This window comes from Triticum aestivum, chromosome 3D, assembly GCF_018294505.1.
Source record: "Triticum aestivum cultivar Chinese Spring chromosome 3D, IWGSC CS RefSeq v2.1, whole genome shotgun sequence".
NCBI lineage: Eukaryota > Viridiplantae > Streptophyta > Magnoliopsida > Poales > Poaceae > Triticum > Triticum aestivum.
Genome location: NC_057802.1, coordinates 6,900,919 through 6,922,700, shown reverse-complemented (window position 1 = coordinate 6,922,700; position 21,782 = coordinate 6,900,919).

Sequence of the window (21,782 nt, the reverse complement as noted above, 5' to 3'; positions counted from 1 at the left end):
TACAGCCGAAGTTTCTGTTTTTGTTCTGCACATAGTAAACAAGCAATCTAATCATCCTAAAACCAAAGCTTGGCACATTATTTTTATAATACAAAGGATATATACAAATGGGATAATTATTTACAGAGAAACTTCCATGAGAAATTCTACATTGTTTTCGTGAGCATGAACACAAGTGCTCAAGGTCGACCCTCACTTCTTCAATGCATAACTTTCCAATCACTTCTCTTTTTGAAAAACTTTTTAGGTATGAGAGACAAGTAATTTTTTTGGTATTTTCATTCTTTATTTTTTTTTATGTTTCACCCACAACTAAACAGAAACAAAAAGGAAAAACAAAATCTACTTAGTGAAGAAAGCAAACAAGCACACACGAGAATATTTACCCCACGCTATTGCTCCCCGGCAACGGCGCCAGAAAAGAGCTTGATAATCCCCAAGTGCAGGGAATCATCGTAGCAATTTCCAAAGGTGGAAGTGATAAGTATGGAGTTTCGAACCCACAAGGAGCTAAAGGTAAGATCAATATTCTCTCAAGCCCTATCTGCCACTGATACGACTCTACGTACACCGAACGTTTGCTTCCAACTAGAAACGAGAAATAAAACTATGTTGTGGGTATGAAGTGGATAACTTTGTATGATATCGGAGAGCTAAGATATAAAAGTAGGTGCTGTTATCATAAAGTTAGAATATATTACTACATATTATAAATAGCGAGTGTGGAATAATGGTGGATCCGTGTGCGGAATTGTCCTAGGCAATCGTTAACAAGACCGGTAATCACTATTGCAATTTGATATGAGGGAGAGGCATAAGCTAACATACTTTCTCTACTTGGATCATATGCAGTTATGATTGGAACTCTAGCAAGCATCCGCAACTACTAAAGATCATTAAGGTAAAACCCAACCATAGCATTAAAGCATCAAGTCCTCTTTATTCCCATACGCAACAATCCCTCTTACTCGGGTTTGTGTTTCAGGCACTCACCAACCCACTATAAGCGAATCATGAACGTATTGCAACACCCTACAGCGGGAGTCCCTCACGCTTGCGCGACACGGAGGGCACCATAGGACAGCACCAGAATAAAACATACAACTCATACCAATCTAGATCATCAATCAACCCAAAGACAAAAGATATCTACTCAAAACATCATAAGATGGCAACACATCATTGGATCATAATATGTGGCATAAAGCACCATGTTCAAGTAGGGATTACAGCGGGGTGCGGGAGAGTGGACCGCGTAAAAGAAATGAGGATGGTGATGATGATGGTGATGTTGATGAAGACGATCACCGTGGCGATGATTCCCCTCCAGATGGCACTCCGGCGCCACCGGAAGAGAGGAGGAGAGGTTCTCCCCCTTGTGCTTCCTCCTCCATGGCCTCCACCTTCTGGTCCTTGGCCTTCATGGTGATGATGGCCCCTCCGGGATACTCCTCCATGGCCACCGATGATGATGGCCCCCTCTGGTAGGGTGCCAGAGAGGGCCTAGATTGACTTCTCGTGGCTACAGAGGCTTGCGGCGGCGGAACTTCCGATCTAGGTTTCTTTCTGGAAGTTTGGGTATATATAGAAGAGTTTTGCGTTGATTTCACGTCAGGGGGGTCTCCGGGCTGTCCACGAGGCAGGGGCGCGCCCCCACCCTCGTGGGCAGCCCGAGATTCTTCTGGCCTGCTTCTGGTACTCCGTGGGCTTCTTCTGGTCCAAAAATGATCTCCGTCAAGTGGCACGTCAATTGGACTCCGTTTAGTTTTCCTTTTCTGCGATACTCTAAAACAAGGAGAAAACAGAAACTGGCACTGGGCTCTAGGTTAATAGGTTAGTCCCAAAAATCATATAAAATATCATATAAATGCATATAAAACATCCTAGAAGGATAGTATAATAGCATGAATACTTCATAAATTATAGATACGTTGGAGACCTATCATAGAGCCGGGGTGAGACACGGTACTCCCAAAGAACTGAAAGCAACACCTGGTTCCATCGAAGTCGTTGGACGATCCGGAGTAATCTGACGAGCCGCGTACTGTGCCGCTAGCTCGGCTTCTCGACGTGCCCTACCGTGATCCACCACGTCTTGAGCGTTAGCACCACCGCCCGCCGGGTTATGCCCTCGAGGTGGGTTACGGTTCCGCGCACTGCTTGACACAGCCAGTTCATCAATATGTCTGCTGTAACTCCGGCTTGGGCGGGGGGTGGAATGAATCCTCTCGCGGCTGTACGAATAAGCCTGCTGCTGAGTCAAGGTTGTCTGAAGGAGCTCTCTAGCCCGTCGTGTCTCAACCGCCACTGGGGACCCGCCTTCGACTGGGAGAGCCGCCAACCGTGAAGCGGCGACGACTATGTTATCCTAAGGGTTAGAGTAATGACCTGGAGGCATTGATATATGCTATGACTGGACATTGTTCTGACGAGGCGGAGTCGTCGCGCGCGGCTGAACCGGCGCCCCCTCTCCAGGTGCCTCCACCCGGTTTACCACCGGCTGGTTACTGGTCCCTGCTCCTGGCGTGTTAAAAAGATTCCTTGCCTCATAAACCGGAGGCAGGTGAGACCGATACCTTCTCCTCATGACATTGTTTGACGCGTTCTGACGCCGGTAAGCCTGTGCATCTAACTCGGCCCGCTCTGCAGCCATCCTGGTGTCCTCAGCTGCCAGGTCTGCCTTGGCTTGAGCTATCTGATCCTTCACTTTCGCAATTTCCGCGTTATGCTCATCCTGATTCGCTAGTTTAACTTTTGCCGCCAGCAGCGTTGCCAAAGCGTCGAATAAGTTGGACAAAACCTGAGCCGGCGGTCGCGCAGGGCCTCCTGCCCCGGCTGCTGTCGCCGCTGTTGACCCGGAGATCATCGCCGCTGCAGTCGAAGAGTGCTGCGCAGGCTTTGTACCGGCCATGAAGATCGCAACCCGGCTCGGCGGATCAAAGGGGTCCGGAATACTGTTGCCATCGGAACAGCCTCCAAGCCGGCCGTCTTGGAGTTGGTATAATGACTCAGTCTCCCCGGTAGATGACTCGTCATCAGAGTAAACGACGGTTTCACCACCAGATGCCAATCTATCCTCGGATTCCGCTCCATGGATGACTCCCATGAAGGCACGCTTCATGGCAGGCTGAACCTGGGCAGATCTCGCACGCTGAGCCGTTTTGACGATGTCGGTGCAGATGTCCGGCTCAGGGCCTGGTTCGCCGATCTTGCAAATGAAAACGTGAATACCACCGAAGGGGACCCGGAACCCGTACTCAATTGAGCCGGCCTCGGGACCCCAGCCTGCATCGTCGATGTAGAGCTTGCCGCGACGACTCTTGGTCATCCGGCCCACATCGTATCCCTTGAGCCCTTCAAAGCTGCCCTCTAAGAACTTGAAACCATCGTGTGATAGCCCCACGGTGGGCGCCAACTGTCGTGGTTTTGTCACGGCAGATGTCCTAGTGTGAGGACTTAGTCGTGGAGCCATCGCAACGTAGTTAGCTTAAAGGGGTTAAAGCGGGACAAAGGACGCAAGGAGTTTATACTGGTTCGGCCCCTTGCGGTGAAGGTAAAAGCCTAATCCAGTTGTGGTGGAATTGCTAGGGTTTCGATGACCAGGGAGCGAATACGCTTTGCCTGGCTCTCGATCTGTTGTTTCTTGTCCTAAACCGCCGCCGGGTCGTCCCTTTATATACACAGGTTGACGCCCGACGGTTCACAGAATCCCGGCCGGCTTATAAACCTGTCCGGCTCGGTTTCTATCCTTTCCTATCTTACAACATATAAGTCATATATCATATTGCGGTTTACATCTACGGTCCCTAATCCTCCTTTGGGTTTTGGGCCTTCTTGTTAATCTCCTCCGTAAAGCGCCATACTCCTTGTCTTCATGGGCTTCAATATGAGTAAATCACTATGAGCATAACTCGGCCCCTCCTGGGCAGTTTATACTCAATAGTTATATCCCCAACAATGCCCCTTAAGCAGAAACTGGGGTGCCTTAAACGCCACTGCAATGACATGGGGGAGCTAATGGCGGCCCTCGTTAAGTATGCCGACTCTGGTAGTACCAAGGACCCCGAGTCTGATGATGAAAAGCCGGCTAAGGGAAAGAAGAGCAGCAACACGAAAGGGCAGTAGCATAACCCGGAAAGTAAGGGTGGCAACGGTAAGCGCAAGGCTGATGGTAGTTTGGATTTATTGGCCAACACCAATACGTAGAATAATAGTCAGCGCCGCAAGGGAAAACCGCCCCCTCGGTTTGGACGGCCAAAATTCAATCTTGAGGCGATGATGAATCAGCCTTGCCCGAAGATTGGTATGCGGGAAAAGTCGGCCACTCACCTCTCGAAGGATTGCTTCATTATGAGGGAGTATAGAAATTCCAATTTTTTCCAGAACAATCATGGGCCGGACGGCGGCTCAGGATCCGGCTCTCACGGTTCTGGTTACGGTGGTGGCGGTTCTAATTCCAGTTTCCAGGGCCATGGCAACCAAGGTGGTTTTAATCAATAGTCTGGTCAAGGGAATCAGCAGCAACAGTCTGGTTATCAGAGTAACCCAAAGCAGTTGAATAGTGGACAGTACCACGTTTTCACCACAAGTTTATGCAAGCGGGATCAGAAGCTCCATAAAAGGGCAGTGAACGCAGTTGAGCCGGCGATTCCCCGTTAATTGCGGTGGTTTGAACACCCTGGAGTCATGAGGATCACCCGCCCTGGGTTGATAATCTGGGCCATTTGGCTCTAGTGGTGGCGCCTCAAGTCGGAGGGTACAAATTTACTAAGGTACTCATGGATGGGGGCAGCAGCATCAATATTTTGTATTATGAAACTTTTCGTCGCATGAGCTTGACTGACAAAGATCTTAAGCTATCAAACACTGTCTTTCACGGCGTGGTGCCTGGTAAGTCGGTGTATCCAATGGGAAAAATATCTTTTGAAGTTGCCTTTGGAGATGATCATGATTCCAGGTCTGAGACATTGACTTTTGAGGTGATTAAAATCAAGAGCCCTTATCATGCTCTGTTTGGGCGGCCGGCTTATGCTAAGTTCATGGCAAGGCCTTGTTATGTTTATTTGCAGCTTAAGATGCCGGGTCACAAGGGCACCATCACAGTGCATGGAAGCTGGAAGATAGCCTTGGAGTGTGAAGAAGGCAATGCTGCCTACGCTGAGTCTGTCTATGCAATAGAATAATTGAAATTTTACAAGGATAACGTTGACCTGGCGAATATGACATCTTTGAAGAAGCCAACCACAGAGCATGACCCCCTGTTGAAATTTAAGTCGGCGGATGACACTAAGCTAGTTGACTTCGTTGCTGGTGATTCATCCAAGCAGTTCAGCATCAGTGCTAATTTGGATCCAAAATAGGAATGCGCGCTCATCGAGTTCATCCGTGAGAACCAGGACATCTTTGCATGGAAACCTTCAGAGATGCCAGGTGTACCGAGGGAACTCGGTGAGCACACTCTCAATATTGATCCAAAGTTTAAACCGGTCAGGCAATTCCTTCGCCATTTCAATGAAGAAAGGTGCAAGGCTATTGGTGAAGAAGTGGCCCGGCTCTTGGCGGCTAGGTTTATTGTTGAAGTTTTTCATCCTGAGTTGTTGGCTAATTCGGTGCTGGTACTTAAGAAAAAGGTACTTGGCGTATGTGTGTGGATTACACGGACTTAAACAAAGCATGTCCGGCTGTTCCCTTTGCTCTCCCCCGTATTGATCAGATCATTGATGCCACGGCGGGTTGTGAGTGTTTGAGTTTTTTGGATGCTTATTCTGGTTATCATCAGATCAAGATGGCAGTTAAGGACCAGGAGAAGACATCCTTCATCACTCCCTTTGGAGCCTTCTGTTATGTGTCTATGCCTTTTGGGCTCAAGAGTGCCGAGGCGACTAATCAGCGGTGTGTGCAAAATTGTCTTCATGATCAGATTGGGCACAATGTTCACGCTTATGTGGATGATATTGTGGTGAAGTCCAGGAAGAAGGAGACTCTGATAGATGATTTGAAAGAGACCTTTGACAATCTCCGGATCTACAAGATGATGCATAACCCGGCCAAGTGCGTCTTTGGTGTACCGGTAGGCAAGCTCTTGGGCTTTCTGGTTTCCGAACGGGGTATTGAAGCTAATCCGAAGAAAATAAAGGCCATCACTTCCCTGGCTAAACCGGTGTGTATCAATGATGTCCAGCGTCTGGCGGGTCGTATTGTGGCCTTAAGCCGGTTCATAAGCCAGTTGGGTGAAAAGTGTTGGAAATATGCCCTAGAGGCAATAATAAAATGGTTATTATTATATTTTCTTGTTCATGATAATTGTCTATTGTTCATGCTATAATTGTATTAACCGGAAACCGTAATACATGTGTGAATACATAGAACACAACATGTCCCTAGTAAGCCTCTAGTTGACTAACTCGTTGATCAATAGATGGTTATGGTTTCCTGACCATGGACATTGGATGTCGTTGATAACGGGATCACATCATTAGGAGAATGATGTGATGGACAAGACCCAATCCTAAGCATAGCACAAGATCGTGTAGTTCGTTTCCTAGAGCTTTTCTAATGGCAAGTATCATTTCCTTAGACCATGAGATTGTGCAACTCCCGGATACCGTAGGAGTGCTTTGGGTGTATCAAACGTCACAATGTAACTGGGTGGCTATAAAGGTGCACTACACGTATCTCCGAAAGTGTCTGTTGGGTTGGCACGAATCGAGACTGGGATTTGTCACTCCATATGACGGAGAGGTATCTCTGGGCCCACTTAGTAATGCATCATCATAATGAGCTCAATGTGACTAAGGAGTTAGCCACGAGATCATGCATTACGGAACGAGTAAAGAGACTTGTCGGTAACGAGATTGAACGAGGTATGAGGATACCACGATCGAATCTCGGGCAAGTAACATACCGATGGACAAAGGGAATTGTATATGGGATTGATTGAATCCCCAACATCGTGGTTCATCCGATGAGATCATCGTGGAACATGTGGGAGCTGATACGTCTCCAACGTATCTATAATTTATGAAGTATTCATGCTATTATATTATCCATCTTGGATGTTTATGGGCTTTATTATGCACTTTTATATTACTTTTGGGACTAACCTATTAACCCAGAGCCGAGTGCCAGTTTCTGTTTTTTCCCTTGTTTCAGTGTTTCGCAGAAAAGGAATATCAAACGGAGTCCAAACGGAATGAAACCTTCGGAAAAGTTATTTTTGGAAAGAAAGCAATACTGGAGACTTGGAGTGCATGTCAGGGGACCAACGAGGAGAGCACGAGGCAGGGGGGCGCGCCCACCCCCTGGGCGCGCCCTCCACCCTCGTGGGCCCCTCGTGGCTCCCCTTACCGACTTCTTGCACTTATATGTTCCCATATACCCTAAAACCTTCGGAGAACAGAATAGATCGGGAGTTCCGCCGCCGCAAGCCTCTGTAGCCACAAAAAACCAATCGGAACCCTGTTCCGGCACCCTGCCGGAGGGGGGAACCCTCACCGGTGGCCATCTTCATCATCCCGGCGCTCTCCATGATGAGGAGGGAGTAGTTCACCCTCGGGGCTGAGGGTATGTACCAGTAGCTATGTGTTTGTTCTCTCTCTCTCTCTCTCGTGTTCTTGATTTGGCACGATCTTGATGTATCGCGAGCTTTGCTATTATAGTTGGATCTTATGATGTTTCTCCCCCTCTACTCTCTTGTAATGGATTGAGTTTTCCCTTTGAAGTTATCTTATCGGATTGAGTCTTTAAGGATTTCAGAACACTTGATGTATGTCTTGCCGTGCTTATCTGTTGTGACAATGGGATATCACGTGATCCACGTGATGTATGTTTTGGTGATCAACTTGCGGGTTCCGCCCATGAACCTATGCATAGGGGTTGGCACACGTTTTCGTCTTGACTCTCCGGTAGAAACTTTGGGTCACTCTTTGAAGTACTTTGTGTTGGTTTGAATAGATGAATCTGAGATTGTGTGATGCATATCGTATAATCATACCCACGGATACTTGAGGTGACATTGGAGTATCTAGGTGACATTAGGGTTTTGGTTGATTTGTGTCTTAAGGTGTTATTCTAGTACGAACTCTATGATAGATTGAACGGAAAGAATAGCTTCATGTTATTTTACTACGGACTCTTGAATAGATTGATCAGAAAGGATAACTTTGAGGTGGTTTCGTACCCTAGCATAATCTCTTCGTTTTTTCTCCGCTATTAGTGACTTTGGAGTGACTCTTTGTTGCATGTTGTGTGATAGTTATATGATCCAATTATGTTATTATTGTTGAGAGAACTTGCACTAGTGAAAGTATGACCCCTAGGCCTTGTCTCCTAGCATTGCAATACCATTTACACTCACTTTTATCATTAGTTACCTTGCTGTTTTTATATTTTCAGATTACAAAAACCTATATCTATCATCCATATTGCACTTGTATCACCATCTCTTCGCTGAACTAGTGCACCTATGCAATTTACCATTGTATTGGGTGTGTTGGGGACACAAGAGACTTTGTTATTTGGTTGCAGGGTTGTTTGAGAGAGACCATCTTCATCCTACGCCTCCCACGGATTGATAAACCTTAGGTCATCCACTTGAGGGAAATTTGCTACTGTCCTACAAACCTCTGCACTTGGAGGCCCAACAACGTCTACAAGGAGAAGGTTGCATAGTAGACATCACGAGCCAATATGGGTATCCAGATCCCGCTATTAGTTATTGACCGGAGAGGTGTCTCGGTCATGTCTGCATGGTTCCCGAACCCGTAGGGTCTACACACTTACGGTTCGGTGACACTAGAGTTGTTATGGGAAATTGTATGTGGTTACCGAAGGTTGTTCGGAGTCCCGGATGAGATCCCGGACATGACGAGAAACTCCGGAATGGTCCGGAGGTGAAGATCGATATATTGGACAAAGGGTATTGGAGTCCGGAATTGTTCTAGGAGTATCGGGTGACGACCAGCGTGACCGAAAGGAGTTTCGGAGGCCACGACAAGCGTTGGGAGCCTTATGGGCCAAGGGGAGGGGGCACACCAGCCCACTAAGGGGTTGTGCGCCCCTCCCACCCCATCTCATGTAACTTGGAGAGGTGGGGGCGCCTCCCCTAGGGCAGCAGCCCCTCCCGGCTTGGGGGGCAAGTTTCCTAGGGGTGGGGCGCCCAAACCCATCTAGGGTTTCCCCTGTGGCCGCCGCCCCTCCCCTAGGGAAACCCTAGGGCGCCTCCTCCTCCCCCTTCCCCCTATATATAGTGAGGGAGAGATAGGGCAGCCGCACCCTTCCCCTGGCGCAGCCCCTCCCTCCTCCAATACCTCCTCCTCCTCCGTACTGCTTGGCGAAGCCGTGCAGGAGAACAGCAAGATTCACCACCACGCGGTCGTGCTGCCGGAGCTCTCCCTCAACTTCTCCTCTCCCCTTGCTGGATCAAGAAGGAGGACACGTCCCCGGGCTGTACGTGTGTTGAACGCGGAGGCGCCGTCCATTCGGCACTTGGATCGGATCTTCCGCGATTTGAATCGCCGCGAGTACGACTCCATCAACCGCGTTCTTGTAACGCTTTCGCTTAGCGATCTTCAAGGATATGAAGATGCACTCCTTCTCTCTCGTTGCTAGTATCTCCTAGATTGATCTTGGTGACACGTAGGAAAATTTTGAATTATTACTACGATCCCCAAACAGTGGCATCATGAGCTAGGTCTATGCGTAGATTCTATGCACGAGTAGAACACAAAGTAGTTGTGGGCGATGATTTTGTCAATTTGCTTACCATTACTAGTCTTATCTTGATTCGGTGGCACTGTGGGATGAAGCGGCCCAGACCGACCTTACACGTACTCTTACGTGAGACTGGTTCCACCGACAGACATGCACTTGATGCATAAGGTGGCTAGCGGGTGTCTGTCTCTCCCACTTTAGTCAGATCGGATTCGATGAAGAGGGTCCTTATGAAGGGTAAATAGCAATTGGCATATCACCGTTGTGGCTTTTGCGTAGGTAAGAAACGTTCTTGCTAGAAACCCATAGCAGCCACGTAAAACATGCAACAACAATTAGAGGACGTCTAACTTGTTTTTGCAGGGTATGCTATTTGATGTGATATGGCCAAAAGGATGTGATGAATTATATATATATATATATGTGTGTGTGTGTGTGTGTGTGTGTGATGTATGAGATTGATCATGTTCTTGTAATAGGAATCATGACTTGCATGTCGTTGAGTATGACAACCGGCGGGAGCCATAGGAGTTGTCTTAATTTATTGTATGACCTGCGTGTTAATAAAAACGCCATGTAATTACTTTACTTTATTGCTAACCGTTAGTCATAGTAGTCGAAGTAATAGTTGGCAAGACAACTTCATGAAGACACGATGATGGAGATCATGGTGTCATGCCGGTGACGAAGGTGATCATGCCGCGCCTCAAAGGTGGTGATCAAAGGTGCAACATCATATTGGCCATATCATGTCACTTTATGATTTGCATGTGATGTTTGTAATGGTTGCATCTTATTTTCTTAGTACGATGGTAGCATAAATAAGATGATCCCTCACTAAAATTTCAAGAAATGTGTTCCCCCTAACTGTGCACCGTTGCGAAGGTTCGTTGTTTCGAAGCACCACGTGATGATCGGGTGTGATAGATTCTAACGTTCGCATACAACGGGTGTAAGCCAGATTTAAACATGCAAAACACTTAGGTTGACTTGACGAGCCTAGCATGTACAGACATGGCCTCGGAACACAAGAAACCGAAAGGTCGAACATGAGTCGTATAGTAGATGCGACCCACATGGAGATGTTCACCGTTGATGACTAGTCCGTCTCACGTGATGATCGGATATGGCCTAGTCAATTCGGATCATGTATCACTTAGATGACTAGAGGGATGTCTATCTAAGTGGGAGTTCATTAAATAATTTGATTAGATGAACTTAATTATCATGAACATAGTCTAAATTGTCTTTGGAAATTATGTTGTAGATCAATAGCTCGCGCTTTAGCTCCCTGGTTTAATATGTTTCTAGAGAAAGACTAAGTTGAAAGATATTGTAAGCAATTGTGCGGACTAGGGTCGTAGTCCGAGGATTGTCCTCACTGCTACACAGAAGGCTTCTGTCCTTGATGCACCGCTCGGTGTCCCAACCCCTCTGGCGTCGTCTGTGGATGTTGTGAACATCTGGCAGACACGTTCTGATGACTACTTGATAGTTTAGTGCACCATGCTTTACAGTTTAGAGTTGGGGCTCCAAAAGCGTTTTGAACGCCATAGAACATATGATATGTTCCAAGAGCTGAAATTGGTATTTCAGGCTCATGCCCGTATTGAGAGGTTTGAGACCTCTGACAAGATCTTTGCCTACAAGATGGAGGAGAATAGCTCAGCCAGTGAGCAGGTGCTCAGAATGTCTGGGTACTTCAATCGCTTGAATCAAGTGGGAGTTAATCTTCCAGATAAAAGAGTGATTGACAAAAGTTCTCCAGTCACTATCACCAAGCTGCTAGAGTTTCGTGATGAACTATAACATGCAAGGGATGATGATCCCGGAGCTGTTCGTCGTGCGTAAGGCCGCAAAGGTAGAAATCAAGAAGGAGCATCAAGTGTTGATGGTTAACAAGACCACTGGTTTCAAAGAAGGTCAAGGGCAAGAAAGGAAACTTCATGAATGGCAAGCCATTTGCCGCTCTAGTGAAGAAACCCAAGAACCCAAACCCGAGACAAAGTGCTTCTATTAGGGGAACAGTCACTGGTAGCGGAACTGCCTCAAATACTTGGTGGATAAGAAGGCTGGCAACTTCAACAAAAGTATATTTGATATATGTGTTATTGATGTGTACCTTACTAGTACTCCTAGTAGCACATGGGTATTAGATACCGGTTCAGTTGCTAATATTGGTAACTCGAAACAAAAGCTACGGAATAAACGGAGACTAGCTAAGGGTGAGGTGACGATGTGTGTTGCAAGTGTTTCCAAGGATGATATGATCACTATCGCACGCTCCCTCTACCTTCGGGATTAGTGATGAACCTGATTAGATCATGTTTATTGCAATACGGTTATTCAAGTGAGAGAATAATGGTTATTCTGTTTACATGAGTAACACCATCTATGATCATGCACCCAATGTGAATGGTTTATTGAATCTCGGTCGTAGTGATACACATGTTCATAACATTGATGCCAAAAGATGTAAAGTTGATAATGATAGTACCACTTTATTGTGGCACTGCCGCTTAGGTCATATTGGTGTAAAACGCATGAAGAACCTCCATGCCGATGGACTTTTAAAGTCACTTGATTTTGATTCACTTGACACATGCGAACCATGCCTCGTTGGCAAGATGACTAAAACCCTGTTCTTTTATAATGGAACGGGCAAGTGACTTGTTGGAAATCACACATGCTGATGTAAGCGGTCCGATAAGTGTTGACGCACACGGTGGATATCATTATTTTCTCACCTTCACCGATGAATTGAGTAGATATGGGTATATTTACTTAATGAAGCATAAGTCTGAAATGTTTGAAAAGTTCAAGCAATTTCAGAGTGAAGTTGAGAATCATCATAACAAGAAGATCAAGTTCCTACGATCTGATCAAGGGAAGAGTATCTGAGTTATGAGTTTGGCAATCACTAAAGAGAAAGTGAATTGTTTCACAGTTGACGCCACCTGAAACACCATAGCATAATGGTGTGTTCGAACGTCGTAATCGCACCCTATTGGATATGGTGCGATCTATGATGTCTCTTACCAATCTACTGCTATCATTTTGGGGTTATGCATTAGAGACAATTACATTCACTTTAAATAGGGCACCATCTAAGTCCGTGGAGACGACACAGTATGAACTATGGTTTGGCAAGAAACCTAAGTTGTTGTTTCTTAAGGTTTGGGGCTACGATGCTTATGCCGATAGGCTTCAGCTAGAAAAGCTCGAACCCAGAGCGGAAAATTGTCTCTTCATAGAATACCGAAACAAGACGATTGGGTATACCTTCTATCTCAGATCTGAGGGCAAAGTGTTTGTCGCTATGAACAGGTCCTTTCTCGAGAAAGAGTTTCTCTCGAAAGAATTGAGTGGGAGGAAGATAGAACTTGATGAGGTTGTTGAACCTTCACTTCAACTAGAGAGTAGCGCATCCCAGAAAGATGTTTCTGTGGCACCTACGTCGGTTGAAGAGAAAGCTAATGATGATGATCATGAATCTTCAGATCAAGTTACTATCGAACCTCGTAGGTCGAAAATGGTGTGTACAACTTCTGAGTGGTAACCCTGTCTTCAAGGTGTTGTTGGACAACGATGAACCTATGAGCTATGGAGAAGCGATGGTGGGCCCTGATTCCAACAAATGGCTAGGAGCCATGAAATCCGAGATAGGATCCATGTATGAGAACAAGGTATTGTTGGGGAACGTAGAAGAAATTTAAAATTTTCTACGTATCACCAAGATCAATCTATGGAGTCATCTAGCAACGAGAGAGAGGGGAGTGCATCTACATACCCTTGTAGATCGCGCGCGGAAGTGTTCAAGAGAACAGGGTTGATGGAGTCGTACTCGTCGTGATCCAAATCACTGATGATCCTAGCGCCGAACGGACGGCACCTCCGCATTCAACACACGTACGGAGCGGGGACGTCTCCTCCTTCTTAATCCAGCAAGGGGGAAGGAGAAGTTGATGGAGATCCAGTAGCACGACGGCGTGGTGGTGGAAGTAGCGGGATCCCGGCAGGGCTTCGCCAAGCGCAAGCGGGGAGGAAGAGGTGTCACGGGAGGGAGGGAGGCGCCAGGGCTTGGGGTGCTGCTCCCATGCGCCTCCCCACTATATATAGGGGTGGAGGGGGCTGGTTTCTTGCCCTCCAAGTCCATTGGGGCGTTGGCAAAGGTGGGGAAAAGAAATCCCATCATTTCCCTTCCCCACCGATTGTTATCCCCCTTTTTTAGGGATCTTGATCTTATCCCTTCGGGATATGATCTTATTCCTTCTAAGGTGGGATCTTGGTGCGCCTTGACCAGGGGTGTGGGGCCTTGCCCCCACTACCCACGTTCATGTGGGTCCCCCCATGCAGGTGGGCCCCACTTCAGAACCTTCTAGAACCTTCCCGGTACAATACCGAAAAATCCCGAACATTTTCCGGTGGCCAAAATAGGACTTCCCATATATAAATCTTTACCTCCGGACCATTCCGGAACTCCTCGTGACGTCCGGGATCTCATCCGGGACTCCGAACAACTTTCGGTTAACCGCATACTAATATCTCTACAACTCTAGCGTCACCGAACCTTAAGTGTGTAGACCCTACGGGTTCGGGAGACATGCAGACATGACCGAGACGACTCTCCGGTCAATAACCAACAGCGGGATCTGGATACCCATGTTGGCTCCCACATGTTCCACGATGATCTCATCGGATGAACCACGATGTCGAGGATTCAATCAATCCCGTATACAATTCCCTTTGTCAATCGGTACGTTACTTGCCCGAGATTCGATCGTCGGTATCCCAATACCTTGTTCAATCTCGTTACCGGCAAGTCACTTTACTCGTACCGTAACGCATGATCCCGTGGCTAACTCCTTAGTCACATTGAGCTCATTATGATGATGCATTACCGAGTGGGCCCAGAGATACCTCTCCGTCATACGGAGTGACAAATCCCAGTCTCGATTCGTGCCAACCCAACAGACACTTTCGGAGATACCTGTAGTGCACCTTTATAGCCACCCAGTTACGTTGTGACGTTTGGTACACCCAAAGCATTCCTACGGTATCCGGGAGTTGCACAATCTCATGGTCTAAGGAAATGATACTTGACATTAGAAAAGCTCTAGCAAACGAACTACACGATCTTGTGCTATGCTTAGGATTGGGTCTTGTCCATCACATCATTCTCCTAATGATGTGATCCCGTTATCAATGACATCCAATGTCCATGGTCAGGAAACCATAACCATCTATTGATCAACGAGCTAGTCAACTAGAGGCTTACTAGGGACATGTTGTGGTCTATGTATTCACACATGTATTACGGTTTCCAGTTAATACAATTATAGCATGAACAACAGACAATTATCATGAACAAGGAAATACAATAATAACCATTTTATTATTGCCTCTAGGGCATATTTCCAACAGTCTCCCACTTGCACTAGAGTCAATAATCTAGTTCACATCACCATGTGATTAACACTCAAAGTTCACATCGCCATGTGACTAATACCCAAGAGTTTACTAGAGTCAATAATCTAGTTCACATCACCATGTGATTAACACTCAATGAGTTCTAGGGTTTGATCATGTTATGCTTACGAGAGAGGTTTTAGTCAACGGGTCTGCAACATTCAGATCCGTGTGTGCTTTACAAATCTCTATGTCATCTTGTAGATGCAGCTACCACGCGCTACTTGGAGCTATTCCAAATAACTGCTCTACTATACGAATCCGGTTCACTACTCAGAGTCATCCGGATTAGTGTCAAAGTTTGCATCGACGTAACCCTTTACGACGAACCCCCTTTCCACCTCCATAATCGAGAAAATTCCTTAGTCCACTAGATACTAAGGATAAGTTCGACCGCTGTCATGTGATCCCTTCCTGGATCACTATTGTACCCCTTGACTAACTCATGGCAAGGCACACTTCAGGTGCGGTACACAGCATAGCATATTGTAGAGCCTACGTCTAAAGCATAGGGGACGACCTTCGTCCTTTCTCTTTCTTCTGCCGTGGTCAGGTCTTGAGTCTTACTCAATACTCACACCTTGTAACACAGCCAAGAACTCCTTCTTTGCTGATCTATTTTGAACTCCTTCAAAATCTTGTCACGGTATGTATTCATTTGAAAGTACTATTAAGCGTTTTTGATCTATCCTTATAGATCTTGATGCTCAATGTTCAAGTAGCTTAATCCAGGTTTTCCATTAAAAACACTTTTCAAATAACCCTGGATGCTTTCCAGAAATTCTACATCATTTCTGATCAACAATATGTTAACAACATATACTCATCAAAAATTCTATAGTGCTCCCACTCACTTCTTTGGAAATACAAGTTTCTCATGAACTTTGTATAAACCCAAAATCTTTGATCATCTCATCAAAGCGTTCATTCCAACTCCGAGATGCTTACTCCAATCCTTAGAAGGATTGCTGGAGCTTTGCATACTTGTTAGCATCTTTCAGGATTGACAAAACCTTCTGGTTGTATCACATACAACCTTTCCTCAAGAAAATCGTCGAGGAAACAATGTTTTGACATCCTATCTGCAAGATTTCATAAATAATGCAGTAACTGCTAATATAATTCTAACAGACTCTTAGCATCGCTACGAGTGAGAAAGTCTCATCGCAGTCAACTCCTTGAACTTGCCGGAAAACATCTTAACGACAAGTCGAGCTTTCTTAATGGTGACACTTACCATCATTGTCTGTCTTCCCTTTAAAATCCATCTGTACCCAACAGCCTTACGACCATCAAGTAGTTCTTTCAAAGTCTATACTTTGTTTTCATACATGGATCCTCTCGGATTTTATGGCCTCGAGCCATTCGTCGGAATCCGGGCCCACCATCGCTTCTCCATAGCTCGTAGGTTCATTGTTGTCTAGCAACATGACTTCCAAGACAGGATTACGTACCACTCTGAAGTAGTACGCATCCTTGTCGTCCTATGAGGTTTGGTAGTGACTTGATCTGAAGTTTCATGATCACTATCATAAGCTTCCACTTCAATTGGTGTAGGTGCCACAGGAACAACTTCCTGTGCCCTGCTACACATTAGTTGAAGTGACGGTTCAATGACCTCATCAAGTCTCCACCATCCTCCCACTCAATTCTTTCGAGAGAAACTTTTCCTCGAGAAAGGACCCGTTTCTAGAAACAATCACTTTTGCTTCCAGATCTGAAATAGGAGGTATACCCAACTGTTTTGGGTATTCTATGAAGATGCATTTATCCGCTTTGGGTTCGAGCTTATCAGCCTGAAACTTTTTCACATAAGCGTCGCAGCCCCAAACTTTTAAGAAACGACAGCTTAGGTTTCTCTAAACCATAGTTCATACGGTGTCGTCTCAACGGAATTGCGTGGTGCCCTATTTAAAGTGAATGCGGTTGTCTCTAATGCCTAACCCATAAACGATAGTTGTAATTCGATAAGAGACATCATGGTATGCACCATATCCAATAGGGTGCAGTTATGATGTTCGGACACACCATCACAATATGGTGTTCCAGGCGGTATTAGTCGTGAAACAATTTCCACAATTTCTTAATTGTGTGCCAAACTCGTAACTCAGATATTCATCTCTATGATCATATCACAGACATTTTATCCTCTTGTCACGACGATCTTCAACTTCACTCTGAAATTACTTGAACCTTTCAATAATTCAGACTTGTGTTTCATCAAGTAAATATTCTCAGCATCTACTCAAATCATCTGTGAAGTAAGAACATAACGATATCCACTGCGTGCCTCAGCACTCATTGGACTGCACACATCAAATGTATTACTTCCAACAAGTTGCTCTCTTGTTCCATCTTACTGAAAACGAGGCCTTTCAGTCATCTTGCCCATGTGGTATGATTTGCATGTCTCAAGTGATTCAAAATCAAGTGAGTCCAAATGATCCATCTGTATGGACTTTCTTCATGCATATATACTAATAGACATGGTTCGCATGTCTCAATCTTTTCAAAAACGAGTGAGTCCAAAGATCCATCAACATGGAGCTTCTTCATGCGTTTTATACCAATATGACTCAAGTGGCAGTGCCACAAGTATGTGGTACTATCATTACTATCTTATATCTTTTGGCATGAACATGTGTATCACTACGATCGAGATTCAATAAACCATTCATTTTAGGTGCAAGACCATTGAAGGTATTATTCAAATAGACAGAGTAACCATTATTCTCCTTTAATGAATAACCGTATTGCGATAAACATAATCCAATCATGTCTATGCTCAACGCAAACACCAAATAATAATTATTCAGGTTTAACCCCAATCTCGATGGTAGAGGGAGCATGCGATGCTTGATCACATCAACCTTGGAAACACTTCCAACACATATCGTCATCTCACCTTTAGCTAGTCTCCGTTTATTCCGCAGCTTTTATTTCGAGTTACTAACACTTAGCAACCGAACCGGTATCTAATACCCTGGTGCTACTAGGAGTACTAGTAAAGTACACATTAATATAATGTATATCCAATATACTTCTGTCGACCTTGCCAGCCTTCTCATCTACGAAGTATCTAGGGTAGTTCTGCTTCAGTGACCGTTCCCCTCATTTCAGAAGCACTTAGTCTCGGGTTTGGGTTCAACCTTGGGTTTCTTCACTAGAGCAGCAACTGATTTGCCGTTTCATGAAGTATCCCTTCTTGCCCTTGCCCTTCTAGAAACTAGTGGTTTTACTAACCATCAACAATTGATGCTCCTTCTTGATTTCTACTTTCGCGGTGTCAAACATCGCGAGTTGCTCAAGGATCATCATGTCTATCCCTGATATGTTATAGTTCATCACGAAGCTCTAATAGCTTGGTGGCAGTGACTATGGAGAACCATCACTATCTCATCTGGAAGATTAACTCCCACTCGATTCAAGTGATTGTAGTACTCAGACAATCTGAGCACATGCTCAACGATTGAGCTTTTCTCCCTTAGTTTGCAGGCTTAAGAAACTTGTCAGAGGTCTCATACCTCTTGACGTGGGCATTAGTCTGAAATCCCAATTTCAGTCTTTGGAACATCTCATATGTTCTGCGACGTTTCAAAACCGTCTTTGGTGCCACAATTTTAAACCGTTAGCATCACACACTGAACTATCACGTAGTCATCAAAACGTGTATGTCAGATGTTTCGTAACATCTACAGACGACGCTCGAGGTTCAGCACACCGAGCGGTGCATTAAGGACATAAGCCTTCTGTGCAGCAATGAGGACAATCCTCAGTTTACGGACCCAGTCCGCATAATTGCTACTATCAACTTTCAACTAAATTTTCTCTAGGAACATATCTTAGTAGAACTAAAGCGTAAGCTACGACATTATTTGCAAAGACCTTTTGACTATGTTCATGATAATTAAGTTCATCTGATTATTTAATGAACTCCCACTTAGATAGACATCCCTCTAGTCATCTAAGTGATACATGATCCGAATCGACTAGGCCGTGTCCGATCATCACGTGAGACGGACTAGTCATCATCGGTGAACATCTCCATGTTGATCGTATCTACTATACGACTCATGTTCGACCTTTCGGTCTCTTGTGTTCCGAGGCCATGTCTGTACATGCTAGGCTCGTCAAGTCAACCTAAGTGTTTTGCTTGTGTTCCGAGGCCATGTCTGTACATGCTAGGCTCGTCAACACCCGTTGTATGCGAACGTTAGAATCTATCACACCCGATCATCACGTGGTGCTTCGAAACAACGAACCTTCGCAACGGTGCACAGTTAGGGGGAACACATCTCTTGAAATTTTAGTGAGGGATCATCTTATTTATGCTACCGTCGTTCTAAGCAAATAAGATGTAAACATGACAAACATCACATGCAAATCATAAAGTGACATGATATGGCCAATATCATCTTGCGCCTTTTGATCTCCATCTTCGAGGCGCGGCATGATCACCTTCGTCACCGGCATGACACCATGATCTCCATCATCATGATCTCCATCATCGTGTCTTCATGAAGTTGTCTCGCCAACTATTACTTCTACTACTATGGCTAACGGTTAGCAATAAAGTAAAGTAATTACATGGCGTTTTTCATTGACACGCAGGTCATACAATAAATTAAGACAACTCCTATGGCTCCTGCCGGTTGTCATACTCATCGACATGCAAGTCGTGATTCCTATTACAAGAACATGATCAATCTCATACATCACATATATCATTCATCACATCCTTTTGGCCATATCACATCACATAGCATACCCTGCAAAAACAAGTTAGACGTCCTCTAATTGTTGTTGCATGTTTTACGTGGCTGCTATGGGTTTCTAGCAAGAACGTTTCTTACCTACGCAAAAGCCACAACGGTGATATGCCAATTGCTATTTACCCTTCATAAGGACCCTTTTCATCGAATCCGATCCGACTAAAGTGGGAGAGACAGACACCCGCTAGCCACCTTATGCATCAAGTGCATGTCAGTCGGTGGAACCTGTCTCACGTAAGAGTACGTGTAAGGTCGGTCCGGGCCGCTTCATCCCACAATGCCGCCGAATCAAGATAAGACTAGTAACGGTAAGCAAATTGAACAAATCGTCGCCCACAACTACTTTGTGTTCTACTCGTGCATAGAATCTACGCATAAACCTGGCTCATGATGCCACTGTTGGGGAACGTAGCAGAAATTTAAAATTTTCTACGTATCACCAAGATCAATCTATGGAGTCATCTAGCAACGAGAGAGAGGGGAGTGCATCTACATACCCTTGTAGATCGCGCGCGGAAGCGTTCAAGAGAACGGGGTTGATGGAGTCGTACTCGTCGTGATCCAAATCACCGATGATCCTAGCGCCGAACGGACGGCACCTCCGCGTTCAACACACGTACGGAGCGGGGACGTCTCCTCCTTCTTGATCCAGCAAGGGGGAGGAGAAGTTGATGGAGATCCAGCAGCACGACGGCGTGGTGGTGGAAGTAGCGGGATCCCGGCAGGGCTTCGCCAAGCGCAAGCGGGGAGGAAGAGGTGTCACGGGAGGGAGGGAGGCGCCAGGGCTTGGGGTGCTGCTCCCATGCGCCTCCCCACTATATATAGGGGTGGAGGGGGCTGGTTTCTTGCCCTCCAAGTCCATTGGGGCGTTGGCAAAGGTGGGGGAAAGAAATCCCATCATTTCCCTTCCCCACCGATTGTTATCCCCCTTTTTTAGGGATCTTGATCTTATCCCTTCGGGATATGATCTTATTCCTTCTAAGGTGGGATCTTGGTGCGCCTTGACCAGGGGTGTGGGGCCTTGCCCCCACTACCCACGTTCATGTGGGTCCCCCCATGCAGGTGGGCCCCACTTCGGAACCTTCTAGAACCTTCCCGGTACAATACCGAAAAATCCCGAACATTTTCCGGTGGCCAAAATAGGACTTCCCATATATAAATCTTTACCTCCGGACCATTCCGGAACTCCTCGTGACGTCCGGGATCTCATCCGGGACTCCGAACAACTTTCGGTTAACCGCATACTAATATCTCTACAACTCTAGCGTCACCGAACCTTAAGTGTGTAGACCCTACGGGTTCGGGAGACATGCAGACATGACCGAGACGACTCTCCGGTCAATAACCAACAGCGGGATCTGGATACCCATGTTGGCTCCCGCATGTTCCACGATGATCTCATCGGATGAACCACGATGTCGAGGATTCAATCAATCCCGTATACAATTCCCTTTGTCAATCGGTACGTTACTTGCCCGAGATTCGATCGTCGGTATCCCAATACCTTGTTCAATCTCGTTACCGGCAAGTCACTTTACTCGTACCGTAACGCATGATCCCGTGGCTAACTCCTTAGTCACATTGAGCTCATTATGATGATGCATTACCGAGTGGGCCCAGAGATACCTCTCCGTCATACGGAGTGACAAATCCCAGTCTCGATTCATGCCAACCCAACAGACACTTTCGGAGATACCTGTAGTGCACCTTTATAGCCACCCAGTTACGTTGTGACGTTTGGTACACCCAAAGCATTCCTACGGTATCCGGGAGTTGCACAATCTCATGGTCTAAGGAAATGATACTTGACATTAGAAAAGCTCTAGCAAA